Raw genomic sequence first — 14,145 nt, 5'->3', positions numbered from 1 at the left:
GGCTGTATTTTCTAACCGTCACTCGCGGCCCTACAATGTCTCAGTCAGATCGTCTTATCTGACCGCCGGATCATATACAATGTATCGACGAGCGCATAGCTGTTGCCAAGCAGCGAGTTCTCGAAACGTCGAATTTGGTCCGTTACGTTTTCCACGCAAGAGCGGACATACGTGATCATAGGCGCGAACGGTGGCGTGATCTAAGGATGGTGGGGGTCGTCTTAAAGATGAGACAAAGAAATCATCCAAAGTCGATCAGTTCCTTGTGACGAGTCGAACGTTACACATCGAGAGGTCAGACGAGCCTATATAAATATCGTAAAGCATTGAGTAAAAAATCTAACGCCTAACTTCTAACTCTAAATATAACGCCAACGGAACGTAAACCAAGTCAGTCCGCGACATTGTCGAACATTCACTTATTCTACTAAGTATCCTACAGTGCTACGTCCACTAATAGACTAAATTCAATTGTAAGAGCCTTGCTCTATATTGTACACATCTTATTAGTTTCGTGCGATAAGTTGTTAATTATTTATATCTATTTAATCGTGTATACTAAGTGTTAGAAATATAAATTTTAACTCTGTGAGTCACAGTGTTATCATACCTGAATCACCCCTATTATCTTAATCGAAATACGGGGATCGAACTATTCGTGGTGTCGATCATTTTAATCGTAACGGGAATTTACGACTCCCGTTGGCGCGTATTCTAACGACCGCGCCTCCCCGCGATAGCTCGAAAATACAATAGTATTACGTTATAACGTATAACGTTAAATAGTATTACGCTGTAACGTATAACGTCATATACTATTACCATACAACGTGTAACGTTATATAGTATGACGCTATATCGTTTGACGTTATGTAGTATTACGTTATAACGTATAACGTTATATACTATTACGATATAACGTGTATCGTTATATAGTATTACGTTATAACGTATAGCGTTATATAGTATTATGTTATAACGTATAACGTTATATAACATTACTATACAACGTGTAACGTTATATAGTATGACGTTATAACGTTTAACGTTATGTACTATTACCATACAACGGGTAACGTTATGTACTATTACCATACAACGGGTAACGTTATATAGTATTACGTTATAACGTATAGCGTTATATAGTATTACGTTATAACGTATAACGTTATATAACACTACTATACAACGTGTAACGTTATATAGTATGACGTTATAACGTTTAACGTTATGTACTATTACCATACAACGGGTAACGTTATATAGCATTACGATATAACGTATATCGTTATGTACTATTACCATACAACGGGTAACGTTATATAGTATTACGATATAATGTGCAACGTTATATAGTATTACGTTATAACGTATAACGTCATATACTATTACCATACAACGTGTAACGTTATATAGTATGACGTCATAACGTTTAACGTTATATAGTATTACGTTATAACGTATAACGTTAAATAGTATTACGTTGTAACGTATAACGTCATATACTATTACCATACAACGTGTAACGTTATATAGTATGACGCTATATCGTTTAACGTTATGTAGTATTACGTTATAACGTATAACGTTATATACTATTACGATATAACGTGTATCGTTATATAGTATTACGTTATAACGTATAACGTCATATACTATTACCATACAACGTGTAACGTTATATAGTATTACGTTATAACGTATATCGTCATATACTATTACCATACAACGTGTAACGTTGTATAGTATTACGCTATAACGTTTAACGTTCTGTAGTATTAGGTTATAACGTATAACGTTATATACTATTACGATATAACGTGTATCGTTATATAGTATTACGTTATAACGTATAGCGTTATATAGTATTACGTTATAACGTATAACGTTATATAACACTACTATACAACGTGTAACGTTATATAGTATGACGTCATAACGTTTAACGTTATATAGTATTACGTTATAACGTATAACGTTAAATAGTATTACGTTGTAACGTATAACGTCATATACTATTACCATACAACGTGTAACGTTATATAGTATGACGCTATATCGTTTAACGTTATGTAGTATTACGTTATAACGTATAACGTTATATACTATTACGATATAACGTGTATCGTTATATAGTATTACGTTATAACGTATAACGTTATATACTATTACGATAAAACGTGTAACATTATATAGTATTACGTTATAACGTATAACGTTAAATAGTATTACGTTATAACGTATAACGTTATATACTATTACCATACAACGTGTAACGTTATATAGTATTACGTTGTAACGCATGACGTTATATAGTATTACCATACAACGTATAACGTTATATACTATTACCATACAACGTGTAACGTTATATAGTATTGCCATGTAACGTATGACGTTATATAGTATTACGTTATAACGTATAACGTCATATACTGTTACCATACAACGTGTAACGTTGTATAGTATTACGTTTTAACGTTTAACGTTCTGTAGTATTAGGTTATAACGTATAACGTTATATACTATTACGATATAACGTGTAACGTTATATAGTATTACGTTGTAACGTATAACGTTATATACTATTACCATACAACGTATAACGTTATATACTATTACCATACAACGTGTAACGTTATATAGTATTACGATGTAACGCATGACGTTATATAGTATTACCATACAACGTGTAACGTAATATACTATTACGATGTAACGTGTAACGATATATAGTATTACGTTGTAACGCATGACGTTATATAGTATTACCATACAACGTGTAACGTAATATAGTATTACGTTGTAACGTATGACGTTATATAGTATTACGTTATAACGTATAACGTCATATACTATTACCATACTACGTGTACCGTTATATAGTATAACGTTATAACGTTTACCGTTATGTAGTTTTACGTTATAACGTATAACGATAAATAGTATTACGTTGTAACGTATAACGATAAATAGTATTACGTTGTAACGTATAACATCATATACTAATACCATACAGCGTGTAACGTTAATGGTATGACGTTATAACGTTTAAGGTTATGTAGTATTACGATAAAACATATAACGTTATATGGTACTACGTAATAACGTATGACGTTATATAGTATTACGTTATAACGTATAACGTCATATACTATTACGATACAACGTGTAACGTTATATAGTATTACGTTATAACGTTTAACGATCTGTAGTGTTACGTTATAACGTATAACGTTATATAGTATTACGTAATAACGTATAACGTCATATACTATTACCATACAACGTGTAACGTTATATAGTATGACGCTATATCGTTTAACGTTATGTAGTATTACGTTATAACGTATAACGTTATATACTATTACGATATAACGTGTATCGTTATATAGTATTACGTTATAACGTATAGCGTTATATAGTATTACGTTATAACGTATAACGTTATATAACACTACTATACAACGTGTAACGTTATATAGTATGACGTTATAACGTTTAACGTTATGTACTATTACCATACAACGGGTAACGTTATATAGCATTACGATATAACGTATATCGTTATGTACTATTACCATACAACGGGTAACGTTATATAGTATTACGTTATAACGTATAGCGTTATATAGTATTACGTTATAACGTATAACGTTATATAACACTACTATACAACGTGTAACGTTATAGAGTATGACGTTATAACGTATAACGTCATATACTATTACCATACAACGTGTAACGTTATATAGTATGACGTCATAACGTTTAACGTTATATAGTATTACGATGTAACGTATGACGTTATATAGTATTACGTTATAACGTAAAACGTCATATACTATTACCATACAACGTGTAACGTTATATAGTATGACGTCATAACGTTTTACGTTATATAGTATTACGTTATACCGTATAACGTTAAATAGTATTACGTTGTAACGTATAACGTTATATACTATTACCATACAACGTATAACGTTATATACTATTACCATACAACGTATAACGTATATACTATTACCATACAACGTGTAACGTTATATAGTATTACGATGTAACGTATGACGTTATATAGTATTACGTTATAACGTAAAACGTCATATACTATTACCATACAACGTGTAACGTTATATAGTATGACGTCATAACGTTTAACGTTATATAGTATTACGTTATAACGTATAACGTTAAATAGTATTACGTTGTAACGTATAACGTTATATACTATTACCATACAACGTATAACGTTATATACTATTACCATACAACGTATAACGTATATACTATTACCATACAACGTGTAACGTTATATAGTATTACGATGTAACGTATGACGTTATATAGTATTACGTTATAACGTATAACGTCATATACTATTACCATAAAACGTGTAACGTTGTATAGTATTACGTTATAACGTTTAACGTTCTGTAGTATTACGTTATAACGTATAACGTTATATAGTATTACGTTGTAACGTATAACGTTATATAACATTACTATACAACGTGTAACGTTATATAGTATGCCGTTAGAACGTTTAACGTTATGTACTATTACCATACAACGGGTAACGCTATGTAGCATTACGATATAACGTATATCGTTATGTACTATTACCATACAACGGGTAACGTTATATAGTATTACGTTATAACGTATGGCGTTATATAGTATTACGTTATAACGTATAACGTTATATAACACTACTATACAACGTGTAACGTTATATAGTATGACGTTATAACGTTTAACGTTATGTACTATTACCATACAACGTGTAACGTTATATAGCATTACGATATAACATATATCGTTATGTACTATTACCATACAACGGGTAACGTTATATAGTATTACGATATAATGTGCAACGTTATATAGTATTACGTTATAACGTATAACGTCATATACTATTACCATACAACGTGTAACGTTGTAGAGTATTACGTTATAACGTATATCGTCATATACTATTACCATACAACGTGTAACGTTATATAGTATTACGTTAAAACGTATATCGTTAAATAGTATTACGTTGTAGCGTATAACGTTATATACTATTACCATACATCGTGTAACTTTATATAGTATGACGTCATAACGTTTAACGTTATATAGTATTACGTTATAACGTATAACGTTAAATAGTATTACGTTGTAGCGTATAACGTCATATATTATTACCATACAACGTGTAACGTTATATAGTATGACGCTATATCGTTTAACGTTATGTAGTATTACGTTATAACGTATAACGTTATATACTATTACGATATAACGTGTATCGTTATATAGTATTACGTTATAACGTATAGCGTTATATAGTATTACGTTATAACGTATAACGTTATATAACACTACTATACAACGTGTAACGTTATATAGCATGACGTTATAACGTTTAACGTTATGTACTATTACCATGCAACGGGTAACGTTATATAGCATTACGATATAACGTATATCGTTATGTACTATTACCATACAACGGGTAACGTTATATAGTATTACGTTATAACGAATAGGGTTATATAGTATTACGTTATAACGTATAACGTTATATAACACTACTATACAACGTGTAACGTTGTATAGTATTACGTTATAACGTTTAACGTTCTGTAGTATTAGGTTATAACGTATAACGTTATATACTATTACGATATAACGTGTAACGTTATATAGTATTACGTTGTAACGTATAACGTTATATACTATTACCATACAACGTATAACGTTATATACTATTACCATACAACGTGTAACGTTATATAGTATTACGATGTAACGTATGACGTCATATAGTATTACGTTATAACGTATAACGTCATATACTATTACCATACAACGTGTAACGTTGTATAGTATTACGTTATAACGTTTAACGTTCTGTAGTATTAGGTTATAACGTATAACGTTATATACTATTACGATATAACGTATAACGTTATATACTATTACCATACAACGTGTAACGTTATATAGTATTACGTTGTAACGTATGACGCTATATAGTATTACGTTATAACGTATAAGGTCATATACAAATACCATACAACGTGTAACGTTATATAGTATGACGTCATAACGTTTAACGTTATGTACTATTACCATACAACGGGTAACGATATAGCATTACGATATAACGTATACCGTTATGTACTATTACCATACAACGGGTAACGTTATATAGTATTACGTTATAACGTATAACGTTAAATAGTATTACGTTGTAACGTATAACGTCATATACTATTACCATACAACGTGTAACGTTATATAGTATGACGCTATATCGTTTAACGTTATGTAGTATTACGTTATAACGTATAACGTTATATACTATTACGATATAACGTGTATCGTTTTATAGTATTACGTTATAACGTATAACGTCATATAATATTACCATACAACGTGAAACTTCATATATTATGTCGGTATAACGTTTATCGTTATGTAGTTTTACGTTATAACGTGTAACGTTATATACTATTACGATATAACGTGTATCGTTATATAGTATTACGTTATAACGTATAGCGTTATATAGTATTACGTTATAACGTATAACGTTATATAACATTACTATACAACGTGTAACGTTATATAGTATGACGTCATAACGTTTAACGTTATGTACTATTACCATACAACGGGTAACGATATAGCATTACGATATAACGTATACCGTTATGTACTATTACCATACAACGGGTAACGATATAGCATTACGATATAACGTATACCGTTATGTACTATTACCATACAACGGGTAACGTTATATAGTATTACGTTGTAACGTATGACGTTATATAGTATTACGTTATAACGTATAAGGTCATATACAAATACCATACAACGTGTAAGGTTATATAGTATTACGTTATAACGTATAACGCCATATACTATTACCATACAACGTATAACGTTAAATAGTATTACGTTGTAATGTATAACGCTATATACCATTACCATACAACGTGTAACGTTACATAGTATGACGTTATAACGTTTAACGTTATGTAGTATTACCTTAAAACATATAACGTTATATAGTATTACGTTATAACGCATAACGTTACATAATACTACTATGCAACGTGTAACGTTATATAGTATTACGATATAACGTGTAACGTCATATGCAATTACCATACAACGTGTAACGTTATATAGTATGACGTTATAACGTTTAACGTTATGTAGTATTACGTTATAACGTTTAACGTTATGTACTATTACCATACAACGGGTAACGTTATATAGTATGACGTTATAACGTTTAACGTTATGTAGTATGACGTTATAACCTTTAACGTTATATACTATTGCGATATAACGTGTAACGTTATATAGTATTACGTAATAACGTATAACGTCATATACTATTACCATACAACGTGTAACGTTATATAGTATTACGTTATAACGTATAACGTCTTGTACTATTACCATACAGCGTGTAACGTTATATAGTATTACGTTATAACGCTTAACGTTCTGTAGTGTTACGTTATAACGTATAACGTTATATACTATTACGATATAACGTATAACGTTATATACTATTACCATACAACGTGTAACGTTATATAGTATTACGTTGTAACGTATGACGTTATATAGTATTACGTTATAACGTATAAGGTCATATACAAATACCATACAACGTGTAACGTTATATAGTATGACGTTACAACGTTTAACGTTATATAGTATTACGTTATAACGTATAACGATAAATAGTATTACGTTGTAACGTATAACGATAAATAGTATTACGTTTTAACGTATAACATCATATACTAATACCATACAGCGTGTAACGTTAATGGTATGACGTTATAACGTTTAAGGTTATGTAGTATTACGATAAAACATATAACGTTATATGGTATTACGTAATAACATATGACGTTATATAGTATTACGTTATAACGTATAACGTTAAATAGTATTACGTTATAACGTATAACGTTACATAATACTACTATGCAACGTGTAACGTTATATAGTATTGCGATATAACGTGTGACGTCATATACAATTACCATACAACGTGTAACGTTATATAGTATTACGTTAAAACGTATATCGTTAAATAGTATTACGTTGTAACGTATAACGTTATATACTATTACCATACATCGTGTAACTTTATATAGTATGACGTCATAACGTTTAACGTTATATAGTATTACGTTATAACGTATAACGTTAAATAGTATTACGTTGTAACGTATAACGTCATATACTATTACCATACAACGTGTAACGTTATATAGTATGACGCTATATCGTTTAACGTTATGTAGTATTACGTTATAACGTATAACGTTATATACTATTACGATATAACGTGTATCGTTATATAGTATTACGTTATAACGTATAGCGTTATATAGTATTACGTTATAACGTATAACGTTATATAACATTACTATACAACGTGTAACGTTATATAGTATGACGTTATAACGTTTAACGTTATGTACTATTACCATACAACGGGTAACGTTATATAGCATTACGATATAACGTATATCGTTATGTACTATTACCATACAACGGGTAACGTTATATAGTATTACGTTATAACGTATAGCGTTATATAGTATTACGTTATAACGTATAACGATAAATAGTATTACGTTGTAACGTATATCGTTATATACTATTACCATACAACGTGCAACTTCATATATTATGTCGTTATAACGTTTATCGTTATGTAGTTTTACGTTATGACGTGTAACGTTATATAGTATTACGTTATAACGTATAACGTCATATACTATTACCATACAACGTATAACGTTAAATAGTATTACGTTGTAATGTATAACGTTATATACCATTACCATACAACGTGTAACGTTACATAGTATGACGTTATAACGTTTAACGTTATGTAGTATTACCTTAAAACATATAACGTTATATAATATTACGTTAAAACGTATAACGTTACATAATACTACTATGCAACGTGTAACGTTATATAGTATTACGATATAACGTGTAACGTCATATACAATTACCATACAACGTGTAACGTTATATAGTATGACGTTATAACGTTTAACGTTATGTAGTATTACGTTATAACGTTTAACGTTATGTACTATTACCATACAACTGGTAACGTTATATAGTATGACGTTATAACGTTTAACGTTATGTAGTATGACGTTATAACCTTTAACGTTATGTAGTATTACGATAAAACATATAACGTTATATAGTATTACGTTATAACGTATAGCGTTATATAGTATTACGTTATAACGTATAACGTCATATACTATTACCATACAACGTGTAACGTTATATAGTATTACGTTATAACGTTTAACGATCTGTAGTGTTACGTTATAACGTATAACGTTATATACTATTACGATATAACGTGTATCGTTATATAGTATTACGTTATAACGTATAGCGTTATATAGTATTACGTTATAACGTATAACGTTATATAACACTACTATACAACGTGTAACGTTATATAGTATGACGTTATAACGTTTAACGTTATGTACTATTACCACACAAAGGGGAACGTTATATAGCATTACGATATAACGTATATCGTTATGTACTATTACCATACAACGGGTAACGTTATATAGTATTACGTTATAACGTATAGCGTTATATAGTATTACGTTATAACGTATAACGTTATATAATATTACCATACAACGTGTAACGTTATATAGTATGACGTCATAACGTTTAACGTTATATAGTATTACGTTATAACGTATAACGTTAAATAGTATTACGTTGTAACGTATAACGTCATATACTATTACCATACAACGTGTAACGTTATATAGTATGACGCTATATCGTTTAACGTTATGTAGTATTACGTTATAACGTATAACGTTATATACTATTACGATATAACGTGTATCGTTTTATAGTATTACGTTATAACGTATAACGTCATATAATATTACCATACAACGTGAAACTTCATATATTATGTCGGTATAACGTTTATCGTTATGTAGTTTTACGTTATAACGTGTAACGTTATATACTATTACGATATAACGTGTAACGTTATATAGTATTACGTTATAACGTATAACGTCATATACTATTACCATACAACGTATAACGTTATATAGTATTACGTTATAACGTTTAACGTTCTGTAGTATTACGTTATAACGTATAACGTTATATACTATTGCGATATAACGTGTAACGTTATATAGTATTACGTAATAACGTATAACGTCATATACTATTACCATACAACGTGTAACGTTATATAGTATTACGTTATAACGTATAACGTCTTGTACTATTACCATACAGCGTGTAACGTTATATAGTATTACGTTATAACGCTTAACGTTCTGTAGTGTTACGTTATAACGTATAACGTTATATACTATTACGATATAACGTATAACGTTATATACTATTACCATACAACGTGTAACGTTATATAGTATTACGTTGTAACGTATGACGTTATATAGTATTACGTTATAACGTATAAGGTCATATACAAATACCATACAACGTGTAACGTTATATAGTATGACGTTACAACGTTTAACGTTATATAGTATTACGTTATAACGTATAACGATAAATAGTATTACGTTGTAACGTATAACGATAAATAGTATTACGTTGTAACGTATAACATCATATACTAATACCATACAGCGTGTAACGTTAATGGTATGACGTTATAACGTTTAAGGTTATGTAGTATTACGATAAAACATATAACGTTATATGGTATTACGTAATAACATATGACGTTATATAGTATTACGTAATAACGTATAACGTCATATACTATTACCATACAACGTGTAACGTTATATAGTATGACGCTATATCGTTGAACGTTATGTAGTATTACGTTATAACGTATAACGTTATATACTATTACGATATAACGTGTATCGTTATATAGTATTACGTTATAACGTATAGCGTTATATAGTATTACGTTATAACGTATAACGTTATATAACACTACTATACAACGTGTAACGTTATATAGTATGACGTTATAACGTTTAACGTTATGTACTATTACCATACAACGGGTAACGTTATATAGCATTTCGATATAACGTATATCGTTATGTACTATTACCATACAACGGGTAACGTTATATAGTATTACGTTATAACGTATAGCGTTATATAGTATTACGTTATAACGTATAACGTTATATAACACTACTATACAACGTGTAACGTTATAGAGTATGACGTTATAACGTATAACGTCATATACTATTACCATACAACGTGTAACGTTATATAGTATGACGTCATAACGTTTAACGTTATATAGTATTACGATGTAACGTATGACGTTATATAGTATTACGTTATAACGTAAAACGTCATATACTATTACCATACAACGTGTAACGTTATATAGTATGACGTCATAACGTTTAACGTTATATAGTATTACGTTATAACGTATAACGTTAAATAGTATTACGTTGTAACGTATAACGTTATATACTATTACCATACAACGTATAACGTTATATACTATTACCATACAACGTATAACGTATATACTATTACCATACAACGTGTAACGTTATATAGTATTACGATGTAACGTATGACGTTATATAGTATTACGTTATAACGTAAAACGTCATATACTATTACCATACAACGTGTAACGTTATATAGTATGACGTCATAACGTTTAACGTTATATAGTATTACGTTATAACGTATAACGTTAAATAGTATTACGTTGTAACGTATAACGTTATATACTATTACCATACAACGTATAACGTTATATACTATTACCATACAACGTATAACGTATATACTATTACCATACAACGTGTAACGTTATATAGTATTACGATGTAACGTATGACGTTATATAGTATTACGTTATAACGTATAACGTCATATACTATTACCATACAACGTGTAACGTTGTATAGTATTACGTTATAACGTTTAACGTTCTGTAGTATTACGTTATAACGTATAACGTTAAATAGTATTACGTTGTAACGTATAACGTCATATACTATTACCATACAACGTGTAACGTTATATAGTATGACGCTATATCGTTTAACGTTATGTAGTATTACGTTATAACGTATAACGTTATATACTATTACGATATAACGTGTATCGTTATATAGTATTACGTTATAACGTATAGCGTTATATAGTATTACGTTATAACGTATAACGTTATATAACATTACTATACAACGTGTAACGTTATATAGTATGACGTTAGAACGTTTAACGTTATGTACTATTACCATACAACGGGTAACGTTATGTAGCATTACGATATAACGTATATCGTTATGTACTATTACCATACAACGGGTAACGTTATATAGTATTACGTTATAACGTATGGCGTTATATAGTATTACGTTATAACGTATAACGTTATATAACACTACTATACAACGTGTAACGTTATATAGTATGACGTTATAACGTTTAACGTTATGTACTATTACCATACAACGGGTAACGTTATATAGCATTACGATATAACATATATCGTTATGTACTATTACCATACAACGGGTAACGTTATATAGTATTACGATATAATGTGCAACGTTATATAGTATTACGTTATAACGTATAACGTCATATACTATTACCATACAACGTGTAACGTTATATAGTATGACGTCATAACGTTCAACGTTATATAGTATTACCATACAACGTGTAACGTTGTAGAGTATTACGTTATAACGTATATCGTCATATACTATTACCATACAACGTGTAACGTTATATAGTATTACGTTAAAACGTATATCGTTAAATAGTATTACGTTGTAACGTATAACGTTATATACTATTACCATACATCGTGTAACTTTATATAGTATGACGTCATAACGTTTAACGTTATATAGTATTACGTTATAACGTATAACGTTAAATAGTATTACGTTGTAGCGTATAACGTCATATATTATTACCATACAACGTGTAACGTTATATAGTATGACGCTATATCGTTTAACGTTATGTAGTATTACGTTATAACGTATAACGTTATATACTATTACGATATAACGTGTATCGTTATATAGTATTACGTTATAACGTATAGCGTTATATAGTATTACGTTATAACGTATAACGTTATATAACACTACTATACAACGTGTAACGTTATATAGCATGACGTTATAACGTTTAACGTTATGTACTATTACCATGCAACGGGTAACGTTATATAGCATTACGATATAACGTATATCGTTATGTACTATTGCCATACAACGGGTAAGGTTATATAGTATTACGTTATAACGAATAGGGTTATATAGTATTACGTTATAACGTATAACGTTATATAACACTACTATACAACGTGTAACGTTGTATAGTATTACGTTATAACGTTTAACGTTCTGTAGTATTAGGTTATAACGTATAACGTTATATACTATTACGATATAACGTGTAACGTTATATAGTATTACGTTGTAACGTATAACGTTATATACTATTACCATACAACGTATAACGTTATATACTATTACCATACAACGTGTAACGTTATATAGTATGACGCTATATCGTTTAACGTTATGTAGTATTACGTTATAACGTATAACGTCATATACTATTACGATATAACGTGTATCGTTTTATAGTATTACGTTATAACGTATAACGTCATATACTATTACCATACAACGTGTAACGTTATATAGTATTACGTTATAATGTATATCGTCATATACTATTACCATACAACGTGTAACGTTGTATAGTATTACGTTATAACGTTTAACGTTCTGTAGTATTAGGTTATAACGTATAACGTTATATACTATTACGGTATAACGTGTAACGTTATATAGTATTACGATGTAACGTATGACGTTATATAGTATTACGTTATAACGTAAAACGTCATATACTATTACCATACAACGTGTAACGTTATATAGTATGACGTCATAACGTTTAACGTTATATAGTATTACGTTATAACGTATAACGTTAAATAGTATTACGTTGTAACGTATAACGTTATATACTATTACCATACAACGTATAACGTTATATACTATTACCATACAACGTATAACG

The sequence above is a fragment of the Bombus terrestris genome, chromosome 9 (assembly GCF_910591885.1).
Source record: "Bombus terrestris chromosome 9, iyBomTerr1.2, whole genome shotgun sequence".
Lineage (NCBI taxonomy): Eukaryota > Metazoa > Arthropoda > Insecta > Hymenoptera > Apidae > Bombus > Bombus terrestris.
The sequence above is the reverse complement of the archived record's forward strand: the minus strand, read 5'-3'. Positions refer to the sequence as shown.